The sequence below is a fragment of the Pelobates fuscus genome, chromosome 4 (assembly GCF_036172605.1).
Source record: "Pelobates fuscus isolate aPelFus1 chromosome 4, aPelFus1.pri, whole genome shotgun sequence".
Classification (NCBI taxonomy): Eukaryota; Metazoa; Chordata; class Amphibia; order Anura; family Pelobatidae; genus Pelobates; species Pelobates fuscus.
Genome location: NC_086320.1, coordinates 55079995 through 55095900, shown reverse-complemented (window position 1 = coordinate 55095900; position 15906 = coordinate 55079995). Strand labels below are relative to the sequence as shown.

General features: G+C 38.2%; 1 protein-coding gene across 1 annotated transcript in view; it reads right to left on the bottom strand.

Annotated features, from left to right (window-relative positions):
• The window catches only part of NCALD (neurocalcin delta), a 124950-nt gene extending 112195 nt beyond the window's left edge, over positions 1-12755 (bottom strand). Inside the window, exon 1 of the mRNA XM_063451194.1 lies at positions 12359-12755. The gene's annotated coding sequence lies outside the window, so the exon portion shown is untranslated. The remainder of the gene's footprint in view (positions 1-12358) is intronic.
• Between the last annotated feature and the right edge of the window lie 3151 nt (positions 12756-15906).

Here is a 15906-nt window from a genome sequence, read left to right as displayed (position 1 = left end):
AAAAAAATGCATCTTCACCTGTGTGTCTTTCCTCCCAAGCCACAGGCACACAGGCATAATTTTTCAGTCACACAGTCAAAGTCATACAGGTACACTGGCATACAAAGACAGAAATAATCATACATAGACATACAGTCAGAGACATACAAGCAGAGACATACATGCATACAGAGACATGCAGGCATATAAAGACATACATGCATACAGAGGCATACCGTCATACAGACACATACATACAGACAGGCATACAGAAACATACATACAGAGACATACAGGCATGCAGACACATACATACATACATACATACAGGCATACAAAGACATACACACATACAGACACATGCATGCATACAGAGACATAACATCATACAGACACATACATATATACAGGCATACAGAGACATATAGACATACAGACACATACATACATACAGAGGCATACAGACACATACATACATACATACATACATACATACATACAGAGGCATACCGTCATACAGACACATACATACATCCAGAAAAATGCATACAAAGACATACAGGCATACAGAGACACACATACACACACATATGTACATACAGAGACATAAAGGCATACAGTTACATACATGCATACAGAGACATATATACAGACATTCAGAGACAAACATACATCCAGTTACATACATGCATACAGAGACATACAGAAACATACGTACAAGACATACAGGCATGCAGACACATACATACATACAGAGGCATACCGTCATACAGATACATACATACAGACAGGCATACAGAAACATACATACAAAGACATTCAGGCACATACATACATACATACATACAGAAACATAAAGGCATACAGTTACATACATGAATACAGAGACATATATATAGACATTCAGAGACAAACATACAATCAAAATAGATGTGGTTTAGGACTGGAATATTATGATTTTTTTAAGCAACAAAAAATCTTAATCATTTTTTTCCACATTATACTATACTTCTAAACCTAACTTGAAGCACTTTCCTATGAGTTTCAATGGTATATATTTTGTTTATTATAAAGGTAATAGTTTAGCTTTATTCACAAATGTATATTGTACAGTAATGTACTTTTTTTTTTTACTTTCCTTCAGCAGTATTCAACACATGTTTAAAATGTATCCATAATTTGTCATTCCGAAAATGTAAACCTCTTTTATTTCAACACCATGTTTACACAGTCTTCATTTCCTTTTTTTTTTATTACAAAGCAATGTAAAAATACATTTAGCCATTTAAGCCCTAGTTTTCTTCCCCATTACTCTGTATTAGTTACATACAAACAAACATACATACATACATGCAAAATTACATACTTACACTGACGAGGTATAGCAGAATGATAGAACACCGGCTCCTTGGAGTCCTGTCCAGCAGGGCAGCCTCATCACTGTGCGCCAGCCACGCTGTGTGATCCCCAGGGAGCAGGGATATGATGTCATATCCCCGCCCCCTCCACACAGCCGGCAGCAGAAAGCAGGGTAGGAGGTGGGCGGGCGGACGCTGGGATCCGCAGGCGGAACGGTAAGGGCTGCGCTCGGCCACGCTACAAGTAGTAGCCGGATAAAGGGGAGCGCAGTGCGCTTCCCTCCTTCCGGTCCGCCTGGTTTTGCGCCCCCAGGGCCGGTGCGCCCTAAGGCGGCCGCCTGGGCCGCCTTATGGTAGCGCCGGCCCTGATCCTCGCCCTTACAATATACACACAGTGGCAATAGTTAAGACAAACTTTGATTAATTTAATCCTGACTGGGTGCACAAACATTCATACAGTGAGTCCACATATTGGATATACAAAAATACATGGACAAATTAAATTTAGCCAGGGAGAGATATAGAGCTTTTCCAGAAGCTTTGAGGAAAAAGGGAGCAGAAAATGGGACGATAGTTAGAGGGGGAGGACGGGTCAAGAGATGTTTTTTTTCAGGATAGGTACTACAGTGGCATATTTAAGGTCAGCATGGACAACGGCAGAAGAGAGAGAGCAGTTGAAGATGTGTGTTAAGGAAGGCACAAGACAAGGGGAGAGAGATCTGATAAGGTGAGATGGAACAGGGTCGAGTGGGCAAGTGGTCGGGTGAGAGCAAAGGAGAAGCGCAGTCACCTCTTGTTCAGTAGCCAGGGAGAAAGTCTAAAGGGTAGGAAAGGCATGATCTACATGTGGTTGAAAAAGAACGGCAAGGTTGGGAGAATTCTTTCCTTAGATTTTTAATCTTGTCGGTAAAGTAGCATGGAAGCTATTGGCTTTAAGGTTAGTTTGGGAGGGTGGCCAAAGCAGGGTGAAGAAGAGAGTTAAAGGTGTCAAACAGACACCTGGGATTGCGGGAGCATGAACTAATGAGAGAGGAAAAGTATGACTGTTTGGTGAGGGCAAGGGCTGCGCTGTATGAACACAATGTGAATCTGTAATGGAGAAAGTCTGACTGGGTACGGGACTTCCTCCAGGAGCGTTCAGCACAACGGGAGCAACTTTGCAGATATCGGGTTGATTTAGTATGCCACGGTTGGGGGCGTGTCCTCCTCGAGGTGCATGTTTGGAGTGGGGCTGCAGCATTCAAGGCAGAGGTGAGGGTAATGTTATATGTGGAAATGGCCAGTGAGAGACAGCAAAGGGATGGATAGCAGTTGTGAACCAGTATCAGCTGACAGCTGCTGGAGGTCAATAGAATCAAGTTTCCTCCAGAGTTGAGGGGTGTTAGGCTGAGGTTGTTGTGTGAGGTGGTACTCAAGAGCAAACGATAAGAGTTGGTGATCAGAGAGAGGGTATGGAGTGTTGCAGATTTTAGATACTGTACATGCATAAGATAAATTGAGGTCGAGAATATTGCCAGCTACATGGGTGGGAGAATTAGCCCACTGCAATAGTCCAAGGGAGGAAGTAATTGAAAGTAGTTTAGAGGCTGCTGAGGTCAAAGGTGGGCTAATGGGAATATTAAAGTTTCCAAGAATTAGGGATGGCATATTAGAAGAGAGGAAGTAGGGTAGCCAGTCAGTAAAGTGGTTAAGGAAGAGGAGAGAGGAACCAGGGGGCAATAAATAACAGCAATGTTAGCAGAGAAGGGTTTGAAAAGGCGAATCGAATGAATTTCAAATGATGGGGGGAGTGTAGAGGTTTGAGGGTGATAGGAAAAACCCTACACCGCCACCTTTACATTCAGAGTGTCTTGGGTTGTTGTAAGTTGAAGTTGAATTTAAATTGTTTAAGTTTTACTAATATTTTTGAGGTGTTTTTGGTAAAGTCAGCGCCTGGGGACTTTGCCAAAATTGCAAAGACCACCAACTGTGACATCATTGCTGGGGGTCCGGTGGCTGGGGAGGGGGGGGTTGGTAGAAGTGAGATTTACTTACCTAAATCCGTCCCTCGTGGGTGTCACCATCTTCAGCTCCTGTTGCTGCCGTCACTACTGTACTGTCGGGATTGACACTGTAGCTTGACCCAAGGTTTAAGAAAGTCAGACGGAGGAAATATACAGAGACAACAAAGTAGTCCCTACTTTGACTCTGTATTTCTCTAGACTGGGTTCGACTGTTATTGAAATTCAAACACAGTGAAAATGAGAATTTCATAACGTTTCTATCTTAATGAAATACATGGGGTTTTTTTTGGGGGGGGGGGGGAGGGAGAAAATGCCAAAACAAACATGTATATTTCTATTTTTGTTTAACTTAAAAGGGGAAGTGACACAATGTTTTTTTGTTTTTTGTTTTACTTTTACTTGTAAGTTTATACTTCGTTTCCTGAATTTTTTTTTGGTGCTTTCGCTATAGTTAATAGTAACGGTGAGAGGAAAATAAATGAATAAATACAAAAAAGTAGGAAAACATTCACAATGAATTTAAATGTACATATCTGTATTTCTAACTCTACAGCATTGATGCCCCTTATCACTTAGGTATCACTTACTGTAAAATAAAAAAATAAAAAAATAAATAAACAAATTGCTCATCTTTTCTCAAATGCCGAGTCTCCCTCAGCACTGCCACAAACTCCTCCTCAGGATGCATCATCCTGGAGATGGCCAATCCATTGGGAAACATGGGCGCATGAGCGGCGCTTGCAGTGATTTACCGTGACGGCACTGCGCATTTGACATCACGGTATGTTACAATATGAGAGCATGGAAGAAAGATTCTCGGCTCTCATAGTCACTCTTCAAAGCCTTATAATTAGTGAATTAAAGGGTTTTAAGGCATAGAACGGGAGGGACAGGACTGCAGGCACTAGAATAACTTCCATAAGATGAAGTTGTAAAACGGTTTACAGTATCCCTTTAATAGATTTGACAACATATGAAAGTGTTAAACCTCCATATAATTAGATTACTACAAATAAGTATGTGCAGCCGCTCTCCTTTTATACACCACACCCAGAATGCCATGCTAAATATGCAAATGAACGCATACATCATTGCCCACGTTTTAGATTTCCTACACACATTTGTGTAGGTTCCTTAGAAACTGCCTGTTATTTTAACATAGCTTCTGGCCAGAAACACAGGTTAGGTTATGAATGGACCATTGCCCATCCAATGACAGCCGTTTGTTCCTTCTGTAGCTTCTCAGAGTGGTTCATAAGTGGAATTCTGCATAACAGATTAAATATCAATTATTCACTAAAGTGAGAATGGTCTAGACTTCAAAGTGAAATTAAATTTTAATCCAAAAGAGTCAGCAGAATTGGAAGATATCGTCAAGTCTGCTATGTTTTCAGCTTAGCTGTTTTGATCATAAAATTAAAATTCACTCAGAAACTCATACTTTGGCAAATATAATGCACTGCTTCTGGTCCCAGAATGCATTAGACATGCATGCAGGATTATGTGCCAGAAAACAAATACAATTCCATTTCTAGATGGTAAGCGGTTTTGAGCTTTCAATCTAGAAATGTGTCACTGTGTCCAATATGGTGACTCCTCCTTCTGTCTTTTCCGACGCCACCCTCTGCATGCCAGGAGCTTTTTTTATGGCTCTGCCTCATCAGACCGGGTTGATGACGTGGATGTGCATGCGTCATCATTCCAGCAATGCACGTTCTTGCATTACATGGGTCAAAGTGACCAAATAACCCATGTTTAGCAGTTGTGCTGTGCCCGGTCAAGGTTTCCATTTAGTGGTTATGTGAGAAATGTGTTTTTCTTGTTTTATATTTATTGCGTTTTCTGACCTTGGCTTGTTTTTTGACTATCCTCCATTCTGTAGTCCCTGACCTTTTTCCCGTTTTATCATATTTGTTACATTCTTTACCCATGGCCTTGTCTTATCCTACTCTATTTTGTGTACGGACACTCTAAGAACAGTAATATCATTATTATCATTTATATAGCGCCAACTTATTCCGCAGTGCTTTACAGTATTATTAAAGGGGAAAATGTAACAATATATAAGACAATTACTAAATGTTACAGGAACAATAGTTTGATGAGGACCCTGAATGAGCTCACAATATGCATTTTTCTCCTGTGGCTATGGAGTATATTTAAATTAGGTTCTGCATGCTGGGTCATAGTCAATCCTGACAATAAGGTAGTATGAACTTCTGCGTTGCCATTCCAGTTGAGACAGGAACGAACGTGAATGCCCAACACTGCAAGAGAAGTTACAAACCACTGGTAAACAGTGTGACCAAAGGACCTCCTGGCACTATAACACTACATCTTCCTGTAGTGGTAACCGAGAATGTCTGTTAAAAGAGCAACTAAATGCATTATTGTCACTTCAACAAAATGGGGTGGCACCGTGGCATAGGTGCAGTAATTGTTTAGTTTAAACCCTGCAATGTAACACATTGCTGTTTAGTAGATACAGTAATGTTTCACTGTAGGTTTAAATACACCCTGTATTAGTGGCAGCCACCAAAGATGTCTCCACTGTAAGAACCAAACTGTTTGGAGAAGAAGAGCAATGGTTCTTCAGATATAACCTATTTTTTCTCACAATAAACATGAATGTCTCACTCTTAAGTTTACCCTAGTGCTTGTCAGAATATATAAATCAGTTTAAATATGATTCATAGATGAATGTATGGAATGAAAAGAAAAACAAACAAAAAAAAAAAAAAACACCATGAAACTAAGATATGTCATGGATAATCAGGCATAAAATTCTAGTTCTATCAGATGATCTAATTGCAAGTTTAATGTGTAGGTCAGAATTCTCAAATTAACCATGGTCGTTTTTGTCACGCTTTTGTTACAAAACAAACTATACATGCATATATCAGCATTAGTGATTTTATCTGTTCAACAACAACAAACAAATGTATGTTTTAATTAAAAGTATTATTTAATAGCTTCAGAGGGGATATAAATTATCATGCCATGCCAGCATGGTAAAATGGTGTTTTAATCCGGTGTAGATTTGGAATCCAGACCAGATTCCTATTGGCCTGAGCACGCCGCCCATCCACTATGGGTGCCCCTTTGGAGGTGACCACATGAAAGCTTAAATTGAAGAGTCTCCTGAAGCAGTTTATACTGCAAGTAAGTTAGCATGTAAATCTCCCATGTAAAATTAGCCTACCATCCACAAACTCTGCTGACCGCCTGCCTGGACCAAGACCCTATCAAGGCATAGCCTCTCAGAATCGAAGACATAAACAAAGGAAACTATGCATAAGCAAATCTGCATACTCTGTTTGCCCCAGTAAGGGGAAGGACTTGGACCTTGAGAGAACCCAAGTCCGTGGTTTAAAGGTGCTAGCTCCCACACAGGCCTGGGGCAGGAGGTTCTGCTTTGGTGTGGCCCAGTGTTTACCCACATGGACTTCTCTGCCTGCACATCACCTCTGCCACTTGTAGAGATTGGCTGATCTTTGCTCCAGGACTGCTTGTTGAGAGCCAACACCATATTATTGTAATTATCATTACCTGGAATGCGACCTGCTGTTCCTAGCTTTCCTTTTACTATTTCTACGTAATCTCTTTCTTACTCTAGTTAGTGCATTTGTAGTATTGCACGTGGTTCCAGTGGATAAACTTCACATCAGTAATTCTTATCCCTGAGCTCATCCTTACCATATGACACAGTAATAGCTAGTGATCGGCTTCTTCTTGTTTTATCTCCCATACTGACGTTCTACTCGCCTATTGACTGCTCATTTGTTATCGCATAAACATTAATGAATGTTTAACTAACATCTCATGTACCGTACTGTTTTGCATTTCGTTATGTATACTTCTTTTGGAATATTTTTTCTAAATGTGTATTTTTCACTTTGCACTGAAAAAAATAAAGAATGTAAAAAAAAACCAAAAAAAAACACAACACAATAGGTTCCCAGTCAATCAACGGTATTACAAACAAACAAAAAAAAAATAATAAATAAATAAAAAAGGTAAAATAATGAAGTTTTTTCATTTTAGTTTAATTGGTATATATATATATATATATAAACTTCAGGTCAGATTATTCACCAATGTAAAGAGAAAATGTACTGGTAATAAATAATATTAAAACAATTACAATAGGGTTTATTGCAAATATACAACTCAACTCTTAAAAAAAATAAAATTAAAAAAATACACTTATTAGGTACTGCATTTGGGTCTCTTCTCCAACTGATAGACATATAGTGGAGTTGGAGGTGGGTGTAGCACAAGGGTCAAGTCCTGGGGAAAAAAAGTGTGGGAACTCACCCAAGATCCACCCCCCAAAAAAAAATTATACACTGGTATGCATGTATAAACGCGTGCACACATACACACTAACAGAAACATACAAATTATTCATATTTTTTACATTTACAAATGTCCACTCAGCCTCCCTACCTGGAGAGCTGGCGTGGACCTGTCCCTGGGGTCCAGTGGGGTTTCAGTGAGGTGGGCAGCTGTCTACCTGTCAGACGCGATGAGGGCGCTGTGTTCTCTCTGCTCCCTTGCGCCGGATGTCTACTGATGCTGGGAGCCAGAATATGATGTCATATTCCGGCTCACAGCATCAGCAAACGACGTGCGAGGGAGCAGAGCTAGAAGAACACAGCTCCCTCGCCTAACAGGTAGACATCTGCTCGCCAGGGGGGTCCATCAGGTGGCCAGCATGACGGGGGGGAACACTGGGGGCAGATTTTGTTTCCCAGCACCCTGGTTAGTGCATGCAGAAGCAACGGAAACGGCGTTCCTGCTGTGAAAAAAGTGCAGGAACGCTGTTCCCATGCGTTCCTGCAGGACTCGAGCCCTGGTGTAGCACCTTAAATGTCCTTAGTTGTAATATGTAAAAGTATAAGATAAATATATGTGAGAAAAATTAGAAAAGAGTGCACTCCATTTTGTGGAGCTAAAATGTATCTCCTACTTATGTGCTAGAGTGGGATAATCCCCGCTTTGCGGATATGGATGTACCTCATGCTCCAAAAATTAAATATTTCATGAGATACGCAGCAGAGAGGAACACAAAAGGGAAAGAAACAAAAAAAAGTCAATATAGTGCAGTAGATTTGTCAATAACGTACTGGATAAGTAGATAGATTAATATACACTCACATTTCTTTGAGTCAGAAAATGGCTCCTGCAGTACAGCGCAGAATGGTATACTCTCGGATACGTTGGTTGTTAAGGTCTCAGTGTGGATATAGAACAGAATTACATAAAAAGTAGTTTGCAGCACAGGAAAGTCCAAGATTAATAAAAAAATATATATATGTTTATTCTTTATTAGAAGTAAAAAAAAACCAATAAAATACAATTATCTGAATAAACGCTAACGCGTTTCGACAATACTTTGTTAATGCCTATTCTGTTGGCGAAATGCATTAGTGTTTATAAATAAGATATTTTACTACTTTTAAGCTCTAATTCCTGGCTGGCTGATAACACCCCAATGCTAGCACTAAAGCAGCTATGGGGTTGATCTCTGTATGTGCAGAGTTTCAAAGCGAAACCTACACATACAGACTCCAGACACCATGACCACTTAAAATCATTGAAATTATCTTGGGGATAAGAAAACACCAAAATTATAAAAAGGTTATTGTATGCACAAGTTAAACGTTGTCAGCCAACCAAATGTAATAGTAAAGGAACACTTTAGTGTGAGGAAAAAAAACATTGTATTCCTAAAGCTATTGCCCCCAAAGCCCCACCCCATCCACAAAAGGGTTAAACAAAAACAGCTTTCTTTCACTTACCTGCTTCCAGCATCGATGTCCCTCGGCACATGGTTGCATTCGTTCTCTGCTGATGTCTGCCAAAAGGGAAACCTAATGCACATGTGCAGCGTGCGCCACGCATGCATTAGGCCTTCCCCATAGGAAAACAATGACTCAATGTTTTTCTATAGGGTTTTTCCCGAGGATGTCCTCATGCAAAGTGTGTGTCGATTCAAGGAGTTAAATTTTGTGAAACTGCAGGAAGTGCCTCTAGTGGCTCACTGGGAGACACTAGCGGCAGTCTTAACATGTTTTACATTACAGGGTTTAGGGAACAGGGGCACTGCGCCCAGATCAAACACTAGTATTCCTTTAAGCGCCAACTGCTACATTATGGTTACAATCTTCCCTCTGTATATATGTCAAAATGGAATTTCCTACTTCGGTTTAGATGCTCTATACAGCCCTACAGATGCAGTAAGTAACAGTCATTCTATTGTGGAATCAAACAGATTGTTATTATGTCATTACTTTTTAATGGAGTAAATGCACTTTGTTTCCCCATTAGCTCATTCAGCTGAATAAAAAAAAAAAAAAAATTGTCAGGAGAGTGCCGCTATTTCTTGGTGGAACTAGCTCAGAGATTGTGTAAGCCGTCAGCCTCTGCAAGACCTGTAAATTGAAGGAATTGCAATTTTTAGCTGAAAATGACGAAGCTAAAAATAGCTGAGTTAGAGGTTTTTTCTTGCTGAGCTATTTTGACCTTCCGTTTGCCATTTCTGGGTTAATGCCCAACAATTTCAGGTTTAGTTTATGACTCAGAGAGTGTGCAGTGCCAGTGCGGAGAGCATGGTGAGAGAATAGATTAGGTCCTACATAGAGATTGTAATAGATGCCTGTAATATCTCTGGAAATACAGAGGTCTGGTTTTAACCAAGCATCTGTACTTGTCCTGCTTAATTATTCTGAACCCGACAGGATTGAGACTCCCTATATTGTATAATCTTTAATACCTCATGAGTATTCTTTCAATGTTTATGGAAGGATCAATCCTCACATAAATGTATTTATTTTCTTTATTATTTTTACACTTCTGCATATGTTCCCAATCTTTTCTGTTTTATGTGTCCATTAACAGCAATACATGCGCGTAACTGCTACCAGTTCCTTGTTAGCTATGCAAATTGTATTTAAAATTACAATTAAAAATGTGTTTTAGTTTGGACAGAATCCAGCACTTAAGATGTTAAACCATCAAAACTGCATTTCTCCATAATTAGCTTCTACCTTCTTCTCTCTTTGCATTTAACACATACTTCAAACAATGCCTTGCATGGCTTATATTAAATGTTATAAAATGCCAGTGCATGTGAAATATGAGCCACAAAGAGGATTGGTCCAATATATAGGTAGCCAGAGCAGTTGCTACAAGAGAAACCAGACCACTGGTTGGACTTGGTTTCAGAGGGAGAGAGTAAAAGGGAGCACAGACCTGAGACTCTCAATGATAGTGTGCCAGTAGGCGTTTAATAATGTGCTTTTGTTTCAAGTTTAGTGTCTCCTGAGATGTTAAGCTATGTTCAGCCTTTTGATTTGCATTGAAAGCAGGCTTCCCCAAACTCCGGCCCTCCAGATGTTGCTGAACTACAACTCCAATGATTCTCAGCCTATTTCATTCATAGAATAATGGGAGTCATAGTTCAGCAACATTTGGAGGGCTGGAGTTTGGGGAAGCCTGGTTTAACCCCTTAAGGACCAAACTTCTGGAATAAAAGGGAATCATGACATGTCACACATGTCATGTGTCCTTAAGGGGTTAAAGGGTTCAAACTAATTCACAACATTAACCTGTTCCTTATATAACATTGCAACAATAAAAACAAAACAAAAACAGTCATCTAGCCAGAGCTTAGCAACTGTGCCCTCAACAAACTGTTGGACTGTAACTCATATCATCCTCAGACAGCATCTGTCGGATGCATCTGTGATCCATGCGGATGGTGTTAAAATAAAACTCCCATAATCTGAAGACAGTCCTGGTTATGGATGATGCTAGTTTGAGTACAGATCTGATGTATGGCCATTGATTAATTTTAATAATAACAGTTTCAAAAAAAGATAAAATATACAAAATACTTTTGTTAAAAGTGCAAATGGCTTTGTGTCACTGAATTCCTTTCCCAAGGAAGTGTTCTAATTGTATATATCCTGTGTCCATAGTCTGACTGTTTACAGTCTCATACATTGTTATGTAATATTAGACCATTATTTCACAAATCTCTGTAAAGATATGCAGAGGCATCTCAGCAAATGTATACTAAACTTCCTTTCAATGATTAAAAACAATAAAATTATTCATATTATACCCATATTTAATGTAGAAATAGGCTTGGGATCTAGGGCAACACAAGATTAATTACTGTAGTTTATAAAGACTAATAAAAGCAAGTGTTAGATGATCATTTATTGAAATAATAAAATTTAAAAAAAAACACAAAAAAACACTAGTCAGGTTGTATGCAGGAATAAACTATATCATATACATCAATAACTATTTGGCTAACATTTTCCTAATTACCATATGTCTTATCTCAGGGAGTCCACAATTTAAATAAAACCTACATTGTGCAGAAGAGGAAGCACTTCTAGTAATGGCCAAACACAACCTACAGTAAAAGCCATTATGATCTCCAGCACATTCCAGCCAAAACACATATTGAATTCTAGTTTATTTCAGATGTCCTTACAAGCCACGATTGCACTCTGTGGCTGTACAACCAGTGCAGAGCAATGGAAGATTACATAGAGATTCTATAGCCAGCATCTCACTGCATGAGTAATCACATCCCATTACATACAATGTATCACTTAACGTGTAAACATTCCACTTCCACAAAACACACACACACAGAAAAAAAACACCAAATGAAATCTTATAATACATGCTTTTATAAACCATTAGCAGAACTTTCTGGTTTTATTTAAAACACAATTTTTTTATTTTTTTTATTTTTTTTTGTGTGAGTACCATGATCAGACTGTGCAACAGTTTCACTTTGAAGCGGAAAATGAATCACACACACACACACAAAAAAAAAATACATTCACACACACTTTAAAACACACACACACACTCTCTCTCTCTCTCTCTCTCTCTCTCACACACACACACACACTCACACTCACACACCTATTTTCAGAGTTAAGCAATCACATTTTAAAAACGCATATTTTTTGTTTTTGTTTAACTTACCCAAACCAAACGACTTCCTTGTGTCTGCTGATCTGTGCAGATAGCTGACAATCCCTAGACAAGAACACACTTCGCTTTGCATCTAATCCAGGCTACATATGTCCACCCTAGAAAGTTAGATTTTTGCTTTTCTTTATTATTTTTTTTTAGTCGAAACGTTGCAAACGCTGCAGTGAGTCCCTGGACACAGCACAGAGCTGGCTGGGCAGTGAGATGTGGTGATGGGAGTTACCAGCTGCTATGGCTGCTCAGATCATTAACACTCCATTCTCTCTGCAAACCGTGAGAAGAAGAAGAACAGTCAGAGTCAGTACTGCAGCAGCACACTCTCTATGGGTCCACCATGCAGCAGACATGCAAGCCTCTGGGCTGGGTCTCCTAATCCACAAGCTCTGCCTCTGGATGACGTCAAATTCACTGTCACATGGCCACATGCAAGCCAAGAGAGCTCTCGTTGTCCTGGCAACCCCAGAGCAGCTTTCTGAAATGATTTCAATAGGTCATCCAGCCATCCTGGGTGCACATTTTGAATCATTACAGCCCCCCCACCCTTTCCCTGACAGACCAAGCACCCCAGCTCATTTACATGAGGGGTTGTAAGTGGGCTTGTGGCAGGCAGGGGGCCTGTGTAACTAATCATTTTACTTCCTCACTTTCTAAGAATGAAAAATAATAAATCATGAATACAGGAAATAAGGTGTTTTTTGTATTTTTTTATAGGTTTTTTTTTTTTTTTTTTTTAAGAAAAAGAAAAGCAGTGGATGAGATATGCACATAGTGACAAAAAGACCTGAATAACCTGCTATAAACGCCAATATCTATAATATTACATTAAATATTTTTTTAGTTATTTCATGCAACAGGACGTTATTTATCTATCTGTCTATCGATCTATCCAGCTATCTATCTTTCGATCGAACAATCTATCTATCTATCTATCTATCTATCTATCTATCTTTCTAACGAACTATCGATCTATCTATCTATCTATCTATCGATCTATTTATCTATCTATCTATCTTTCTATCGAACAATCTATACATCTGTCTATCTATCTATCTATCTATCTATTGAACAATCTATATTTCTATTGAACAATCTATCTACCTTTCTATCTTTGTATCGATCTATTTATCTATCTATCTTTCTATCGCACAATCTATCTATCTATCTTTCTATCGAACTATCGATCTATTTATCTATCTATCTATCTATCTTTCTATCGAACTATTGATCTATTTATCTATCTATCTATATATCTATCTTTCTATCGAACAATCTATACATCTGTGTGTCTGTCTATCTATCTATCTATCTATATAATCTATCTATCATCTATCTATCTATCTATCTATATTTCTATCGAACTATCGATCTATTTATCTATCTATCTTTCTATCTATCTATCTATCTATCTATCTATATTTCTATCGAACTATCGATCTATTTATCTATCTATCTAATCTATCTATCTATCTATCGATCTTTCTATCGATCTATTTATCTATCTATCTATCTTTCTATCGAACAATCTATACATCTGTCTATCTATCTATCTATCTATCTACCTATCTATCTTTCTAGCAAACTATTGATCTATTTATCTATCTATCTATCTTTCTATCTAACAATCTATACATCTGTCTATCTATCTATCTATCTATCTATCGATCGAACAATCTATCTGTCTATCTATCTATCTATCTATCTATCGAACAATCTATCTTTCTATTGAACAATCTATCTATCGAACTATCGATCTATTTATCTATCTATCTATCTTTCTATCGAACAATCTATCTATCTATCTTTCTATCGAACTATCAATCTATATTTCTATCTATCTATCTATCTATCTATCTTTCTATCAAACTATTGATCTATCTATCTATCTTTCTATCGAACAATCTATACATCTGTCTGTCTATCTATCTATATATCTATCTATATAATCTACCTAACTACCTAACTATCTATCTATCTATATATCTTTCTATCGAACTATCGATCTATTTATCTATCTATCTATCTATCTTTCTATCGAACAATCTATACATCTGTCTGTCTATCTATCTATCTATACAATCTACCTACCTATCTATCTATCAATCTTTCTATATTTCTATCGAACTATCGATCTATTTATCTATCTATCTAATCTATCTATCTATCTTTCTATCGAACAATCTATCTATCTATCTGTCTATCTATCTATCGAACAATCTATCTTTCTATCTATCTATCTATATTTCTATCGAACTATCGATCTATTTATCTATCTATCTAATCTATCTATCTATCTTTCTATCTATCTATCAAACAATCTATCTATCTATCTTTCTATCTATCTATTTATCTATCTATCTATCGAACAATCTATCTGTCTATCTATCTATCTATCTATATTTCTATCGAACTATCGAACAATCTATATATCTGTCTTCTGCCTTCCTACATATTGTTAGTCCTCAACGGGGGGCGTCTGACTAGACAGTGCCTAAAAGAAGAAGTAGACTAATTATTTAATAGAAATAGCAAAATCTCTCCCTCTCTCTCTCTCGCTCTCTCTCTTGCTCTCTCTTCCTATCCCTCTGTCTGTTGCAGCTCTTTGTTTGTTAATCAATAGCCAGCAAGCCTGTGGGAAAACCCAAGTTCACACTTTTAGGGCTTTACCTATAATTCCTATAGAGGGATGGACATAAATATTGTACTCAGAGCATATGTGTAGACATCTTTTTCTAGCTCTGCGGTTTTAACCGAAAATTTGCAATTTTGTCAATATTCTGTCATTCCTGGTTTAATGATTAAACCTCTGTTTATATTTATAAGTATAAATCTGCATTTATACCTAGAAATAGAGTGCATGAATGTACACTTCCCAGGATTTTAAATATGATGTTTACTTATCCCTATTTATAAAAAACAATTGTTTCTGAGATCTAAAAAATAGAATCAATTGCAGAAATCCACACTGCCCTATTTAGCCCTATCCTGGAACTGTGTGTCTTTTTTTTTTTTTTTTTTTTTTTAAATTCTTTATTTTTGAGTGCAGTTATTGACATATCATTTTGCCTAGCCACAACAGCCATGGCAAAAAAAAAAAAATGTATGAAGCAAACATGTGGCAGTGGAACAAATGCACAATTTTTATAGTTATAAAACAAGTGTAACGTTACAAACTTATGTACGGTCAATTTGTCTAGAGGTGTGTGTGGTCGGGCGGTAACTTTGAAGATACTCAATGAGAGACCGTTGACTATAATTCGTGGTGCGGCTTCCTCACAGGTCGAGCACTAGTGGTCTGTTGCTTAGTCGAGATTGATGGGTGTGGGTGTCTAGTCTGGGTATATATCTGAGTTGTCTGCAATGGGGTGTACCATAAGAGTGTACCCAGTTTAGTCTCTCTAGTAGCCCGTTCCCATTAGTTAAAGCGTGCTTATAATGTTCATGCTTAATTCAGGCTGAATGGGTGGCTGCATATAGTGCGGGGTTTGGGCCTAACGGCCGGAGAAGCAGGTGTGCTGGTTAGTATATGCGTGCGTGTTTAA